Source organism: Sturnus vulgaris, chromosome 2 (genome assembly GCF_052056855.1).
Source record: "Sturnus vulgaris isolate bStuVul1 chromosome 2, bStuVul1.hap1, whole genome shotgun sequence".
Lineage (NCBI taxonomy): Eukaryota > Metazoa > Chordata > Aves > Passeriformes > Sturnidae > Sturnus > Sturnus vulgaris.
This window is the reverse complement of record NC_142244.1, coordinates 14,559,458-14,577,863: the sequence shown is the minus strand read 5'-3', so window position 1 is coordinate 14,577,863 and position 18,406 is coordinate 14,559,458. Positions and strand designations below refer to the sequence as shown.

Below are 18,406 nucleotides of genomic sequence, written 5' to 3'. Positions count from 1 at the left end.
TAATCTTGGGAGAGCTAATGAACAAAGTTCAATGCTATTTCCAGAATGGATGAGTCTATGCAAATTTTAAATACTACTTACAGCCTGTGCACTCTCTCAGAATTTTATTAATAAAGACAGATAATATCTGAGCAACAAGACAAATACTAGTACTCAGAAAATGCAGCACATTTCTTAGGCAGCTCAAGACAAAGTAAGCAGTTAGCTCTTAAATTGTGCTTTGCAGTTTCAAATCAACTTGTTGATGGCCACAGCACCAGTGTAGGGTGAGTTTGTCCTCACAGCTTTGACTACCAGCCCAGCTTTCTGTGGTGGTATCAAGACAGCTGTTACTGATTAAACTATTTATTTGCCATTTTTAGGAGATGAAGAAATGATGTTTAAGAGGAACCCAAAGTAGTTTGTGCCAATAAACAAGTCAGCATGTTTGCAGTTTTATTTTAGAAATGTTTGTCTGTGGTTCACACAGAGTTACTCATCACTGGGCATCAGTAAGTTGATTATGCAAAGTAACAATCTGTTTTCAAGCTTCCAAAGAGACCCAGTATATCATCTGCATCTAAACTCCTTCATGCTATGCACTGAAAGTCAAAAAAAACAAGGATATTTGCTTCACAGAACGCCATTATCTCAGGAGATGTCAACATTTCCTGCATTACCCAAAAACACAATATAATCTTATGATTGATTTTTGTGTGTGTGTGTGTCAAACAGAAGAAAACCTGCTAACGGAGATAATGTAAGACACTTGTAAGCTTAAAAGCAAAATACAAAGCACCAGCACCTCCTCTTCTCCCCCCTCACCTCGCCCTGCCAAAAACCCTAACCCATGCTGTAATTTTCTTGTCTGTTTTTCCTTGTCACTGTTCTGTTTTGCATCCCCATCAGATCAATACCTTCTCAACCAGCATGCCACCCTGTTTTGTTTTTTTTTTTTCTGTGTGCCATTAAATCTGAACTGGTTAGCTTCTAAGCAGTTCTTACTTTGCCCTTTGAGTACAGAGAACAAAAGAATGGACACAGCCTACCTAAAGGCCTCTTGCCCCCCTTATTTTACAGCCTTGTTTACAGTGAGCAACCAAAATAAATATGTTTAGATGCGAACAACTGGTCATACACCACCAGAAAGATCTGTAGGAATTTCAAATGAAACAGCAGAGTTCATGGAAGCAGAAGCCTTGAAAACTGTTGAGCACTGCAGAAAAAAAAAAAAAAAGAAAGCAGAATAGAAAGTTTTTTCTTGCTAGAACTCATGTGATACAAGCTGCTCTGGGATCATGGAGAGCATACCTGGAGCTCTGAGCTGCAAACTGCCCCTTGTTCGGGGAATTTGTCTTTTATGAAGGAGATTTAATTGCAGCCATCTTCAAACAAATTGGAAAATAACCAGGAGGTAAGTGAAAGATTCATTTAATAATCTTAACAAGATACAGCCTAGAGCATCTGAAGGCCTTTAACAAGTGGTAATGATTATACCTGAGAAAATATCTGGTTCTGACTCAGAATTATTAATTTAGGAGGGAGGATAAGAATTCCTAACAATTTTAATGGAGGGAATAAAAAAACTTAAAAAGCTCAAAACTGAATAAAGCAATTATTATTAAAAAATTTTACAGGCCCAAATATTTGCTAGTTCTTCAAGACATGACTTACTTTGTCTTCTATTTTTCAAGATGCCTTTTGTGCTGGCCTGTGCATGGTTGATTCATTGATACATTCCAATATTTCCTCAAACGAGTTTTTCCTTCAGGTCTTGGAAAACACATGTGCAGAGTCCCAGAACTCTGTAACGTCAGGGGAAAAACTTAGATGATCTCTGAATCAAATACACTCTATAGTATTCAGTGTATCCTAAAATCACAAGATGTGGTCACAGTGATATAATCAGCATCCAGCCTAAAATCAATCACTTCTTCATCCAAACAACCAGAGAAGAGCAGCAGTCTGGTTACACAAATGAATCAAACCATGGTTTGCTTGTGATGGATCTGCCTTCCATTTCCCAGGTCAGGGTCCTTAGATCATCTTGTTGTGTGGTACTCTGTGGTTGTTTGTTGCAGAAATAGAATGAAATTGTAAACACGTTTGTCACTATCTTTTCAGCTGTGGGAATTGAAAACTGATCTTTGTTTTGTTTTGCTTCGTTTTACTTTTAAAGCAGTCCAGTGTTCTTGAGTCTGCAGCACTGATGTCAGAAATGCTACTGTATATTTGTTGTCTGAAGAGGGAAGCCTTGAACAGAACTAAAAAGTCTGACCATGATACACTGAAAATTTTCACTCGATTTTCAATAAACTACTGCTTTGAGACCTTTCAGTGTTGCACGTCATCCCAACTCTTCAGACCCTGTGAATATCTGTATTTTACATTATTTTCCTCAAACATATTAGTTTGTATTTTTCCCATTTGAAGCTCATTTTGTAATTTTCTGCCTGATTCCTTAATCTCACTTGGTCCCATTTGTATTATGCCTTTCTGCTCTCTGGTGTTCACCTCAAGTTCTAATTTATTCTCACCTGCATATTTCATTAATGTATTTTTACTCCCACATGCACATTATTAATAAAGACGTTAAACTGAATACTCTACAGAATGCTATTAAATATTCTCCCCTACACTCCAAATCTAATACTTTGAGCCCTTTTTTCACAGCCAGCTCTCAGCCCTTGTGACAATGCTCTCTGCAAGTCATTGGGAAATAATTTTCAGTACAATTCTGCAAGTTATCATATCAAGCACTTCACTAGATTCCAGACATGTATATTGCATTCCCTTTATCCACTAAGTATGTGATTGTGTCAGAAAAAAAAAGAAAAAAAAAAGAAGTTTTTTAGGAAATGGATGCTGTACTTCATTACTTGCTGACTAGGTTTGAGACTGAAGAAAGAATAATATGAAGTATTTTTTATGACCTTTGCACCATGATTTATAAAGCACTGTTATCAGCTCTACCCAGGGTCTTTTAAATTCCCCTGGCATCAGGATCTGTCTCTGTTGTTTGTAGTGTTTAGCATCAACTCCTTGTTCTCAGGATGGATACCAGGGCAAAAAGGCTCCTTCAGACCAAGCCTTCTGCTGATCTCTGGTGAAGCTTCCAACAAGCTCTGCTGCCAATGCTCCACCAGAGGGAACAAAGCCACCTTTGTGTTGTCTGCAACTTTTCCATCACACTCTTCCATGGAAGAAATGCCCCCAGCTCAAACTCCTGACCCTGGTGTTTGGGAAGGCAGCACACCCCCATGCTGTCGTGCTGTTTTGGTTTTTCTCTTTTCTCAGCCTGCTTTTAATACACCTTCTATTCTGTGTTAAATTGTTTCCCTCCCTAGCAATTTTCTCCCAGCTACTCGTGTTCTCCCCTAATTACCAGGTGCAATTAGAATAATTCTACAGCTTTCTGCAGATTCTGCAGTGGATTTGGATTGGGATCAAATTCTGCTGCGGTTTTCTGTCTAGCAAAGCATATGTGTGCTTCAGGAAGGTGAGTTGGGTGCCTGGTGGGTATGTCCAAGTCTTCAAAGCAATACTGAGCAACAAAACAACATTGAAATAATTCATTAGGAATTTATTCAGTGACTGGATGGGAAAACCAACTTTTCCTCATTCTTTATTTTAGATTTGTGCAAAGATTGCACCAAAAAGAGTCCAACCACAAGACCAAATTTGGACTTGTCCCATAGATGCAATGGCTAGGAGAAAAAAGAGTTTGCTTTAGAATGACTGTTGGAATAACTGCCTTTAAGACTTACTAAACAATTCCGTTCCAAACAGTATATTTTGATATCCAAGCCGTGTGCCCTAGTGTTTCGAACCATACAGTAGATAAATTATTAAACCTATGTGGGCTGCTTATTTCCATTTCAAATAAAACACAAATCAAATATGACATTTAAAACTTTTCTATAATGTCTATAAAGAGCAATAAGAACACAGGCTTGTAAAAGAGGCTTATTCAGTGCTTATAAGAGTGACCTATCAATAATAGAAGTCTTTAAAAATACAGATCTTCTGTAGGATAAATATTTGTGGCTTAAAATGTTGAAACACTGACTGTAAAGGTAATGTCTGTCTTTGCTTCCCCTGGACTTCTTTCTCCAAATCCCTCTAGCTAGAAAAGTCACTCATGACATAGCCCCTCTTCCAGCTGCCCTTAAGATGTTTAGTTTGATTATTTCAGTGATAAACTGCATGGATTCTGCTTTGCTGAGTATTTTAGTTATGTAAAGACAAGATGGGTTCTCTGCTTCTTTCTGTAAAAAAAAAAGCACAATGTCTGGTAGGAGTTCTGTCAGTGTTTCCAGGACTTTATAGCTAATTAAAGTTAATTTACAATAAATCAGTCCTCGAGTTTCTCTAGTTTGAGATTTACCCTGTTTATAAAAATATTGTACATAAGATATGTGTGTGATCTTCTGAACACTGATGTTGGGCATATTTTCTATGTTTGTTATGATAATATATTTAGAAGCTACAAAGAATTTCCAGAGCTCAGCAAGCACAGTAAGAGGTAAGATTCACTAGCTCATCAGAGCAGGAAAAATAATGACTAAAGAGTAAATTCATGCCATGCTAACTTAGATATTCTGAATACTCTCTAGGTAAAATTATTCTGCTCTAGAGTCAGGAGAGTCCAACATTTTGTTTAGACATATAAAGACAAGTGCTTAAAATATATATGGTTGTTAAAGCATCATAAATTTTATTTTATAATGCACATAAATGAAGTATTTTAACTTCACTGATATTTTTAAATTTATTATGATTTTAAGTCTATGTGTAGAACAAGCTCTCTTTGTAGAATAGCTTAGCAAAACTAAGCTATGTCATTAATTGTTACAAATGTTGAGATTTATGATAGATTGGGAGTTTTAAGAGATTTATGACAGCTTTTTCAAAGTGATCAAATTTAGAAAGCTACGACAAGGATATACGGAAGCTAGGACAAAATATTTACCTGAGAGTTTTCTTCCTGGGTGTTCAGTTTGGTTGCCCCAGCTGGAATTTCTGAAGTAAGTTCAAATTTTCTGTGTTTGAACACAATTGCTTTAACCATGTCCCTGGATGAGATATAAATCACTGCAGACCATGCAGCAGATGTGCCATTGCTTCCCCTGCGTGAAAAACTTACTAAGTAGACAGCTATAAACAGTGTCACAACCTGAAATTTCCAAGACTCTCTCAAAGAATTGTTCTAATTGCTAAAGTTTTAGTAAGTGTTTCATGCAGGAACGTATAATACATGGTGAATCTAAAATTAAAGTTTATTGTTGTATTGCTGGAAGAGAATGTAAAAAAAAATTCAGGGGCTGATGAAGATTGAGAGGGACATTATCTTTTGAATCTTTGTAACATGTCTGGTCAAAAATATACTGTTGAAAGCAATTTCCAACAGAAAATAACTTTTTACTAAATTGCTGTTTTGCTGTCTTTCAATCAAAGCATTAGCATTAAAGAAATCCAAACCGAAAAACCTTGAACAAAATCTCCAGAAGACAATTTCTCTCCTCTCACTCCCTCTATTTTGCTTAGTAACATGCAGAGACTATAAACTCTTACTTGATGAACGTTTGGCATCTGTCAACATTTTTCCTGTCATTTTCTTACATCTACGGTTTTACTAAGCTTTAAATTTTATGTCCAGACCTAGGTTTTTTAAAATCATCTCTGGCTGATTACAGCTTAAAAAAAAAGAAGAAAAAAAAAAGAAATTTGTCTCCAGTCTTTAACACATATTTACAAACCTTGTGGTATGAGAAAAGGAAGGGAAAAAAATTGCTCATCGTGTCCATGATGAATAAAATAAGAAAGTAATTAGATTAGACTCCAGCACAAAGAACATGGATCAGATACTATGAAGATTTTGATGATAAAGGTATAGAAAGGAACAGAATAGATTGCTGGGGAAAACTGTAGCTGCCATCATGGGACACCTTTATTAATAGGTTCGATAAACATCAGCCAGGAGTGACAGAGATAAAATTGACCTTGTGTGAGGCAAGGTGCCAAATGAAGCTTCTCCAGGTACTTTACAGACTCACTTTTCCACATTTCTATCCCGTAGGTGTGGATGTGTCATGAGTAGTTTCACAGCTGCCAGTGGGACATCTCAGAAATGCTAACCTCTTGTGAAAGACTCTCCGTGGTCCAAATATTTACAGTCTGACAGAAGCAAAAAGAAGAAAAAGCATATATTTTGGTAGCACTCTGTTTTCTGCTTTTTTGGATTGTTTACCATCTGTTCTCTAGCATAAGTTGCTCAACAATATATTTTATACTATGAAGAGATAAATGCTTCTTATGGGGCATGGGAAAAGGTCACACTACCTATTCCTTGGAAAATTCCTTTTGTGGTCTAAAGCTTCATTTTTACATAAAAGGAATATCCAGCAGAAGGCAAGTGTAGACAAATACATTAACAATCATTACATAGTCTGTCTTGAAAATTTTTAAATTAAACATAGAGAGCTTTGAGGTTTCTCAGGCTTTCTGTGTTCCAGTTTCCTGTTAATTCTCTAGTCACCAGGGAGCTGAGAAACAAAAACCTGAGAGAAACACAAGAGTTATCCAGCATTCCTGAAGCATGGGAGACAGCTCTTCATCAGGAAATGCAGAAGCTTGAAAATTGGTGCCTTACCTCCTCTAGAGAGCCCCCACTGCAGCTGGAATTGGAGCTGCAACTTGGCATTGTCTGAGCCACATTCTTCACTGATCTGATGTGGTGAGAGTGGGCTGCTGGAACATGCCTTGCTTGCCTCTCGTCACGAGGTTTGTTAAGCCTGTTTTCATAATTTTCCCAATTTCATATTTTTCAGACAAAATCTGCTTTTACTTGGAAAACGCACAAGCAGGTTTGTATTTAATGCTTTAATCTTTGGGTACAAATCTTCTAAAATAAGTTTGTAAGGAAAAGCAAATCTGAAACAAAAAAGACCAACAAAACAAATGATAAACCAAAAGTGAAATATATTTGCCTACAAAATCAAACTTATTTTATATACTAGGCTTTTATAATTCTGCCAATTTTTATGGGCTTCTAGTTACATATTCCTGGGCATTTTCATATTTTGCTCCTCTGTTGCTGTGTGGGAAGTCTGTGCCAGCAACACATGAATTGACTAACAAACTGAGTGTATATTGGAAACAGTTACTTTGTCAATACACAGTATACTGCCAAATGTAAAAATGTCAAACAAATGGGAAAAAATAGTCAAGAATTATTGTTTTATCTCTTGTAGATAGTATAGTTTCAGTTATTCCTTGAGGCAGTTGCAAGCAACCTGTTTTCAGCAGAAATTATTTCAATTGGCAAATTTTCTTCAATATTATGTAGATTTTAACCCAATGAAAATTAAACAATTAGCTTCAAACTGCCAAAGTGAATTCACTGAAGACTAAATTTACTAACTTTCTTTAGTCCTGGTATTTTCTTCATATTCAGGTTGCTGTTGCTATGATACTTTCATTGTGTTGTTAAAGAACAATTGAATGACATGAATATAAACTGCTTAAATATTTATGGTATGGTGTTTGGCTTAGTTAGCAACTATTGCACTATTGCATAAAAATAACACTATTGCATACAAATAAGAATCTAGTCCACTGTATTTTCATAAAAGCAGAACCCTGCCTATTTTGAGTAATGAAGACATTTCTTGGATGGGAGACTATATGGAAACCCATTCAGAAACAAAAGGGGAAGGAGACAGTGAAAGGTCATAAAGTGAAAGATAAGTTGCCAATACTTAAAAAAGAGGAAAGGAATCTGAAAAGCCTTTATCTGACTGTATTTTGACATTAAATAAAGTCTGACTTGCAGGTTTATTTTAAGTTCTTGTTTAATAGAAATAGTTCTTTTTTTCTTTGTTTACTCAGAACAGGATCTTCATTTCCTTCTCTTCTTTCACTTTGAAGCTTAATTACTGTGACTGCTAATTTTGACTACCTTGACACAATCCCATTGATTTTTTTAATCAGCTTTAGCTGTTTTGGTACATTTGAGACATCAGATTTTAAATTCTACATATCCCGCAAGACGGTTTAGTGTCAACAAGTCAGGTTTTTGCTACGTGCCAAAATTCACATCTGTTTTTACAGATGTTAGGATGATTTTTAAAGAGTATGTTCAACTTGATTCTTAGTGAACTTGTCTGTCTCAAAATCCTTATAGAATGCTTTGCATAAAGCAGTCTTTCTGTTTACTTATTCTCAGAGTACAAGTACTGTTTTCATGTACTGGGCATTCACATGATGTTTCTCTTTCATTCTACAGCTTGGTGTCCTAACTAAAAAGTTTTATTCTTAGATTTTTCAGGTATTTCCCCCCTTAATTTCTCTTTCTCCTTAGTGCTTTATGGCATTTATGTACTGATTTATCTTCTAATGATTTCTTCTTACAGCCCTTCTCAAGGACTGCCTGCTGTAATCTACCTCTGCAATCCAATATATGATTTTTGACACATCCATTTATTTTGCATACACAGCAGTTTGGGGTTTTTTCCTGTGTTTGGATTCTAAACATTTGCTTGTGCAAATGGGGAAGGAAAAAGGAATTAAATAACTCAAATAGGGTCTTTTAGAAGACACTAATTTGTAGACAAGTTCATCCAAATCCCTAATTTTTTCTAACTGCACAAGTGCTGTAGGGCTTATGTGTCCTCTTTGATGGACAGGCAATAGTTGTAGAGACTTTCCACAAAAAGCACCCAACTCGAATGTGTCAGTTCACAAACAGCAGGGTTGTGTTAATGTGGGTACAGTTTGCTACTGAATGTTTGCATTAAGACTTGAAGTGTCTGAGGTTGAAGACATGGGTGAGTAAGGGCCAGGGGGAAAGAAGATTTTTCTTGAAATTAGTTTCTATTCATTATAGACGTAGACTTCCTCAAACCTTAGAACCCTTTTTGTTGCTATTCTCCAGCTGGCTGATGAACAGTGTGACATTTTATCTCATTGCTCCAACGAGTGCTGTATAATGGAATTATAATCAATATCACCTAGGAGGGACTTTAGGCTGAAGGAGGGTATCTTTAGATTAAATTAGGAAAATATTCTTTACCATGAAGGTAGTGAGGCCCTGGCACAGAGAAGCTGGGGATGCCCCATCCCTGGAGGTGTTGAAGGCCAGATTGGATGGGGATCTGAGCAGCCTGGTCTGGTAGAAAGTGCACCTGCCCATGGTAAGGGGATTGGATGACCTTGAATATTTCTTCCAACTCAAACCATTCTGCCATTCTGTGATTAAGTAAATAAGCATTTGAATTTAGAGAAAATAAACCAAAGGATTTCTTTTTCTTTATTTTTTTTTTAAATTCTTTACTGCAGGTTGGAAAATCTGCAGGAATCCAACAGAAGGTAATAGATTTGGAAGATACATAGAGCATATCTTTCTTATACCTGCTAAGTGTTCTAATTGTTTCAATATTGGGATAAACAATGAACCATCCCTCTGTGAACACAGACAGAATTGATAAAATATTTCTTTTAAAGACATGTGGCACTAATAGCTATAAAATAACCACAGAGATGCATTTTTGGGAACGAGGCTGGCTTGGGTCACCACAGGAGATACACTGACATTAGTCATTCAGCCAATGTTCACAACTGTGCTCAATTTATTGATTCTGTGCTGAAGGGGGGAGAAAGGCCAATCTATCTGCTTTTCATGATGAAAATCAAAGAAAAACATGAAAAAAAAAAACCACCTTACCTCTTTTTTCTTACTAGATCCGTGACATGCCTTTCTTCACTGGCACTTTTAATGATGAGAAACTCCAATGTGATTTGGCAGCTATAAGCCAAGCTAATTACACAATCTGAGATCTTGGTTTCTCTGAGTCAATATTCAGAACAATTTAGAATCTATTTGCACAATGTAGACATAAAGGTCAAATTAAAATATTAATTCTTTCTAGCTAGGTCCAATATATTAAAATATATTTTCCTCTGTTTGAAAAGTTTGAGCTTCCAAATGCAATCAAGATACTTTTGTCAATTATCCATTTACACCAAATGACCAAAGAGGCAGCTTTGTACTGTGAACGCTTTCTTGCAATTTAATGGTATGAACTTTTATCTGTCAGGCATAAGAAATTTTGAAAAGTGATCTCTCAGCAGCTTCTTTAAGTGGTGCTGAGTAATACATAATTTAGCTGTAAAAATATGGAGTTGTAGTCACTCAACATAGGTTTAATAAATAATACACTTGAATACTTTCATAGTACATGGTAATATCTGCTCTTAATGGATAGGGTGATATTTTATATTGAGGTATACATTTTGTGAGTATTATTCTTCCTTCGTTTCATAAAATTTTAGATACTTTGTGGATTAAGTGGTGGTAAATTTAAGTTCTTCTATTATGAAACTAAATGTATTTTACGATAGCAGATGTTAACACTTGCAAAAATTTCTGTAAATATTTTACACAAAGTGTCATTTTTTTACCCACCTCTGAAGAATAATATCTTTATTCTTCTCTGTGTTCCTGTTCTGTTTGACTGCATGGCTGAATTTCCTCAGGTTGTTTGTCAAGCTTAGTACAAAGTAAACGTTGCTTAGATGCTCCAAATTGATTATGTTCACCCTCAGGCAATTTCACAATAACCTATTGCAGATTAAAATCTCAAAATGCTATGTCACCTCCAGTCCTTATTAAGATAATTGACCCCCTGAATTAATAATCTACATCCTGGTTGCTTAAATATGCTTGCTACTAAATAGTTCTCCTGAAGTCTAAACTGTAACATATTTTGACGACATAATTGAACTTGTTTGTCTTTTTATTCAGTTAAAAATCCTGGACTGATAAAAGCAATAAAATTAATCAAAAAACAAGTGGAAGCCACAATATTTGCCAGGAATATTTTCTATAATTTCTAAGATAATTTATTCATTATAATTCTGCTATTGAAAAAAAAAATATAGGTGAAAATTTAAGTTATTCAAACTCAAAATTATCAAGTCACATATAATTTGACATTATAAATAAATGTCAAATACATATAAATGTATTGGCTCTGAAACAAAGCTTTTTCTCTGGTAATAGGATACCTTCTATATTTTCCCATAGTATGGCTTTACTTGAATTTTCAAATCAGTAGGAAATTATTTGAATATAAATTAAAATGAAGCTGCTCTTGAATAATTTGTAATTTCTCATTGAGATAATGAGTTTCAGAAAGCTTTGAATTTCTATCAGTGTGGAGATACAGGCACACATTTAGAAAGATGTATGGGAAATAGATTTATTTTTTGGGTTTTTTTTATTGCCTACCCTTTGCTGTCTTCCCAGATGAATGCAGATGAAATGAACAAACAGAAACACATGAGAATATTTTTTTCCTCATTCAGGCAACCATTATGCATCTGGTTACCAGTTTTGGTACCCCATTCTCTTTCTTCCCATATCCCTTTTTTTTTTTGCTTCTCCTTGTACTAGCAATTCAGATAAATATAGATTTCCTCCAGACAGGGCAGTCAAATGGTCTGGCTCATGCAGCCTTACTTGAAAATATGACTCCCTCAACTTCTTAGCTTTTTCTTTTCTCCTAATTCAATAGATGATTTGAGTGGGGTGGGTGGCTTTTAGTTAAAGCAATGGCAAGACTGTATCCTTGACTGCTTGGTTTATAATAAAGTAAATTGATCAAATGGAATCCTGCCACCATGAGTAAACCCAGATCAAGTTCTTACCTGGCAAGGAACAATAAAAGAGCTCTGTAAGACAAAACATCTGCTGTTTTTACCCCTTAAGTACCCCCATGTACTCCACTGTCAGTGAACCTGATCTTATATGGTGGATAAAAGCAGTTCTGGGTATTTTGTGCTCAAGGCTGACTTCCCATAGTGTATTTACATAAGCAGCCCATGGGGAGTCAGGTAAGCTACTGGCATGAGAAAAATGAGGCTGAAATTTGAACTTCAGGTTTTACATCCTCTGTAAGGCATACAGAAAATACTCTGTAAAAATATATATCCAAACATGAAATGTTCACAAGCAAAAATTTTGTACATGGAAGATTCTTCATTCTTGAATGTGTATTGCATTACTAATGCAGCATCATAATTTCTTTTTGGCTCAGAAGATGACAATGCATACTTCGAGTTGCATACACTGACCTATTGGATAACTGGGAAAATCAATCAATGTTTACTGTCAATTTTATTTCACTGCATCACACCTAGATCAAAACCCTTGGGGGTTGTACACCTCTGTTATTCTAGACCTGCTTAGCAGTCTTGTCAATATACTTGTTTGAACTTTTTTTATGGTGGTACTGTGTCTTGGTAACAGCTTCTTGCACCAGCCAGCTAAGCTGGAGGACTAGTCAATAAAAAACCTAATCAAAATACTATATAAAATATCCTCAAAATGGCCAAAGGCATTGAAAGAGCTAAAATTAATTCTCTCAGCAACCAGGTGGTGAGTGAGTCCAGTATACCAGTAAAAATTCTTTATCCTTGCTGACTTTAAAGTGCTTGGACTTTTTCAGAACCTGTTCTGGAAAATGTGTTGCTTTCTCAAGCTCCACCAGTGGCACTACATTTAGACTTCTTTATTTGTTTCAAACAATAATACAGAAAATAAACAGTAATTATAAAATGCACAGGTTAATGGATCTGAAAAAAAGTCCCCATATTAATTTCCATATGTTCATGCCTCCAACCTTGAAAAAGTCCCACATTAAAAAGGAGCATCGTCTGCATAAAGGAGCAGTGTTTAACTGTCTGAGATATCTCCTAGAAACGTTTTGTTTGATTTTCTGAAGTCCAGTTTGCAGGCAGCATTATGTCTTGCTAAAGTAGAGAGCTTTCCAAATAGAATTTGCTTCTAAATCATAATTATTGTAAGTAACAGGTCAAAAATTTATTGTTCCATTATAATCGATAGCAAAGCTTCCCTTTACTTCCCTCAAGCCCAAAATTGCCACGATTTGATTGCATTAGATGGATAACTTTCTTTTTCCCCTGAGGTATTGCTTGTTCTTCCACATCCATATATCTGATACAAGTTTTTCACCCCAAAAGTAGTTCTATGTCTTTATTGAGGATAAGGAACTATAATCTGTTTTATCCCTTACCACTTAGACTTTTGAAAAGGTGAAACTTTGGCAAAGTGAGCAGGTGGATCTGCCAATCTCTTGGTTAATTCTTAGCAAAATACTCTGGTGATATTTCTCCCTTGTAAATAATTACTTCTCAGGATATTGTAAATTCATTCCTATACCTCTCAACACTTACTGTAATCCATTAAAATGTATGTTTAATTTTTGTATTGTTTAATTTTTTTCACTGTGGACTTTTCTGTTGATTCTAATGAAATTGTCCCAGGCTCAGGAAGTTATCCTGATTTTGATCAACATTATTGTTTGCTATTCTCATACTCACCAGCCATCAAGGTTCTAGATGTTTCAGGACTAATTGCATTCATAATTAAGCTATGGCTGCCATATCCCTGTAGATAGAAAAGGAGAAATTCCACAAGGTAAAAAAACCCCAAAAAACAAAAAACCAAACCCAAACAAAAAAAGACATCAGAAAGCATGTTTTATTTCAGTCTCTGTCCCTTTTATCTGTTTTCCTTGGGGGATCCTCTTTTTTATTATGTATCCACTGAACCTGAAACCTAAAAGGTCAAAAGTTTATGCTTCAAGGCAAGGCAACTGCCCAAGAGGTAACTATCGTTGTGCTTATTTGGCATTTGGGTAAACAACAAAAGCTAAAAGTTAACCTATTTAGTGTCTCTCCTGAGATGTGCTAGAATGGGATCACTTCTGCACCAGAATGAGGGAGCTGGAGTGCAGACCCATGGCATGCTGACTGCATTACAGCTGTCAGCTTCTGCCGATGGAATTACCTTCATTCTGCCTGATTCTAAAAAAAAAATGGGTTTTGCTAGACCAGTAACAACTGCAGGAAACAAATACTGGCAATTCTTTCTCTTATTCAGCAGGCAAGTTATTTGTTAATAAAATAATTCCTAACTAGAATATACTTGCAAGCAGCACTGACTAGATGGGATATTAAATATTAATTTAAAGAAAACACATGTCTTTATGAAACAGGAGATAACTTGCTGGCTGCTGGTCACAGAGTCTGCAGTCTGACACAGTGAACTGATGTACAATATGAGAAAACACGTATCCATATTTTGTTATCAGTTATGAGAAAGGAGATCTACTTATAAATTAACAAATCTAGGTCCTGCATTTGAATATGCTCTGGTGCTGCTGCAAGAATCAATTACATCTCTAGGATGGAAACTTATCAGTAAAAAACTGTTGAAAAAAAAAAAAAAAAAGAAAAGCAACTCATGGATATGAGCATGATAAAATGGAGTATTTTCTCCCTTCATATATAGTATCTGGGATCTAACAGTACTGCCTCAAAATTTTTTGGTTGGTAGTAGAAATCCGAGTAGAATGAAACAGTGATTTGCTGTTATGTTCATGGAAGGCTGTCTGCATAGTCTTAAGGAAAGATGCTGTGCACACTTATCTTTGATTTATAACTCTGTGAATACACAAAGTTCTGGTTCATCTAGATGTGCTCTGAGCTCAATGTAAAAGACTTAAAACCAAGTTGGCTGCCCCACATAAATATTTAATCCACTGTAATCAAGTTAAGGACACAGTGATAACATGAACACAAGCTTTAGTTTTGCATACCATATTAATGTGAGTCACTACAGTTGATTTAATTTGAATATTTTTAAACGTACACTTCTGCAAGAGAAATGTGTTTTACTCTTTTTTTCTTACACTGTATCAGATATTTATTAGGAAAATACTTTATTCTCTGTGTGTTAACGACTACTGTTTGGAAATTTAGATAGCTTGAGTGCTTTTCCTCCCTAAAAAAACCATATTTTTCCTCCCTAAGAGCACTATTTATATTTCTTAGTTGTTTTTGACCACCAAATAGTCTCTACATGATTTTTCAGTGCTGTCTTGTAACTGCTTCTAAATGTTTTTTTCTTCCCAGTATTTTTTAAAACTTTGTTATATAGCAATAAACTTTCATTTATTTTCTCACCTTACTGTGTGTGAAAGTGAAGGAAAAATCTTTAATTTTAACACTGTTTTTGTGATGTGGTGTAGGAAACTCAGTGTCATGTGTGGTTTGGTACATGAACTCATTTAACTTGGAGTTAAATTATTTCTATGAGTCAGGGGTAGTCAAAGTGTAATCAGCCATGAAGTTTGTGTTTCACAAAGCTGCTTACACTGAATAATTCAATATTTGAGCTTTAATGATATTTGAATAGGAATTTGTATGCAGACTGTATGGTGAATAGATGAAAGAAGGCAGACAAACTTTTGATTTCTGGCTGAATCATTACTATGAGATCTCTTTTCAGTCCACTGTGGGACCAGCCCTCCCTGAGCCCCACAGGTGCAGCGCTGCCTCCGAGGACAGGTGAGCCCCATCCAGCACCTGCACAGGCTGTGCACAACCCCCATGGATTGTCACAGCTTTCCTCTGGGGACAGAGAGAGACAGAGCCCAGGGATGGGCTGTGATGGCAGAACTGCCAACACTAAGGATGTCACCCTGAGAGTCAAGGGACAAACCCCATGGAGGGCAGTGCTGGCAATGCTGAGGGGGCATTCCCATTCCATCACTCCCATTCCAGCATTCCCATTCCATCACTCCCATTCCAGCATTCTGATTCCAGCATTCCCATTCCATCACTCTCATTTCAGCATCTCAATTCCATCATTCCCATTTCATTACTCCCATTCCATCACTCCCATCCCAGCTCTGCCGTGAGCCCTGGCTGTGACTAACGAGGGAAGCATTCTGTGGAGCACAGCTTGTCTCTGGCTGGGGGAGGACAAACTGTACCCATCACTCCTCGGCAGTGCCAGATGGGAGGGAAAGGGGGGGAAGGAAGCCAAAACCAGCCAAGAACAGAGGAAATGTATTTCAGAAATGTCTGCACGGGGACTTTCTGCCTATACAAGAAGAGCCTCTGGCCTGTTCTCCCCAAAGTGTGATGGGGCCATGAGAGATGCACAGTGTCAGTGACAGGAAGAGGCAGAAGATTCTTTGTTGTGGTGCTTGAAGCATGGCTCTCCTGACCACAGACCCATCTGTAATCCCTGGAGCCAGGGCTGGCCAGGCATGGTGCAGGGGAGCTGCAGCCCTCTGTCCTGATGGACCAGCCCTGCACTGCTGCCCCTGCTGCTCTGGCAGAGGATGGTCCATGCCCGCCTGCCCTGGGGCTCTGAAGAGCTGCTGGACAGGATGGAGGCTCAGCAGGCAGGGGCTAAGGTGAAAGTTCCGTGGATGTTCTGGTTGACAATCATGTGCAGCTAGAAGCCAAGTGGGCTGGTTGCCCTCAAACAGTGCAGATTTGTGCTGGTCTGTCACATGGCCAAGAAACTCCTGGAAGGGTCCTGGCCACGACAGCAGCTCTCATCCCAGGGAACATTGATGGATTGTACTGGCATGCCTAGTTCTTCTGAAAAAGCCCTAGCTCCTGTGTTCGAGAAGTTCCACCTGAATATGAGGAAGAACTTCTTCACTGTGCAGTGACCGAGCTCTGGAACAGATTGTCCAGAGATGTGGTGGAGCCTCCCTCCCCAAAGATATTCAGGATCAGTCTGCACACAATCCCGAGTCTGGGATGACGCTGCGTGAGCAAGGAGACTGCTGTGGTACCTTCCAATCTTGTCTAGTCTGTGATTCTGTAATTCTGCAACAACGAAATGCAAATATCAGTATGGAAATAGGGGCAAAAAAAACTTTTACACAAGTCAGACTTTGACAGACAGTTGGATCCTAAATAATAACTTATCGTTTGAGTATATTGTCTTCAAGCAGATAATAAATATAAATTAGAGTTTGAAGAAGTATGATTGCTATACCTTTCTTTCTAAATAATTAATCTATTTAAACATCTTCTGAAACAGATTTGAATCTGAAACAAATATATATTTCTGATGAGCAGCACTTGTGTCCATATTCATACTTTTCATTATGTTATATATTTTAAAACCTGTGATTTAGATGGTGTTATGTTATCTCCAGGTTATGAAGGATTCAGGAGGAAATGAGAGGTACAGTCCAAACTCCTGCATTGTCTCAAGTAGACTGTACACTGAATTTCTAATAGAATTTCTCTCGAAGGGTCTTAATCTCAGACTCTTTCTGGGGTAGTCTGAAAATAACAAGATAGAATCTGCTTATCACCCTTTCCCCTTGAAAGCACAGGAAAGGTAAACAAGAAAGGCAACTTGTCAACATTGAGACAATTACTTCTGTTTCTAAGATCACAGCCTAACACTGATAAGGGGCTTTTATAAGGGATTTTTGTATCCAGATTAGAAGAAATCAGCACGTGTGCATGGGCATTCTACTATCTAGATTTCATGTTGTTTCCTGCGTCCTTATGTATCGAAGGGCAAAGTCATTTCACTTTAATTTCACTTTACTTGACATCACAAAAAAATCAAAATAAACTAAGACAACAAAAACAAGAACTAAAAAAGTGCACAACAAGAAAAAAAAAGCAACAAAACCAACCCTATTGATTTATTCTGGAATCAATTATTTCATTTCACCAGAGTAAACTATGACAGAAGATGCAGACCTGCATTGCCTAGCAGTGGAAGATACACCAATAGAAAATACTTTTTCCACATAGCTACAGGTGTGGCACCCCATCCTTAAGGGGAAGGGAGCACCCTAGATTGATGTTGCTGTTTTTAAAAGGGAACAACAAAAGCTAGAGACTCCATAAAAAGCTTGATTTGTAAATTATATGCAGCATGAATACTGGTATGTTAGTCTCTCACCCTGGAGCAAATTATTTTTGTTTTCTATGCAAATTAGTTATTATGTTCAGTCCATTCTTCTAGACCTTTCTGGAAATGGGTCAGAGGCCTTAAGGGGTGGTCTTGTTCCCCCCTCTTGGGTAATCCTTTGGTTAGCAGTCCATGCCCACTTCCCAACCTCATTCTTTCTTCCTCATTGCTTCTGCTCTGCTCTGCTGTGCTTTTCTCCAGGAGCCAGAACGAGGATGTTTGTCACAGAAAAACGCTGCCTTGCCTCTACATCTCCCTTCTCCAGCCGCATCCTGCTCTTTCTCAGAGCATGTTATTTCCAGCAGTGCTTGGTTGGCTCCTTGGCTATTCAGCCATTGGTGTTTGAGACATTAACATTAGCCCCAAATCTCCTAGGCTGCTACACAACGTTCTGCCCACAGACAGCCCTTTTTGTGGCAAGTACTTGTCTTCCCTTCCTTTGTTGGTCCCACTCTTCAAGCAGGTGTGAAAAGGTTAGATAATAGACCTTTCACTCAGCAATCTTCCCCCAGAACAGAAATGTGTGCTCTCAGGAAGGAGAAAAGCCTTCTTTCTTTGCTAGCTGAGAGATAGAAGAGATAAAGTCATTAAGCTTTTGCC

The 18,406-nt window shown here is 37.2% G+C and overlaps 1 long non-coding RNA gene across 2 annotated transcripts in view; it reads left to right on the top strand.

The window, feature by feature from the left end:
- Positions 1-6,547: 6,547 nt before the first annotated feature.
- LOC148224628 (uncharacterized) overlaps positions 6,548-18,406 on the top strand; it is a 125,532-nt gene continuing 113,673 nt past the window's right edge. The window contains exons 1-2 of one of the 2 annotated variants that reach the window (XR_015800386.1): positions 6,548-6,715; positions 6,810-6,845. This is a non-coding gene — a long non-coding RNA (uncharacterized LOC148224628). Of the gene's footprint in view, positions 6,763-6,809; positions 6,846-18,406 lie in introns of both variants that reach the window. The other variant, XR_015800385.1, reaches the window with a different exon arrangement.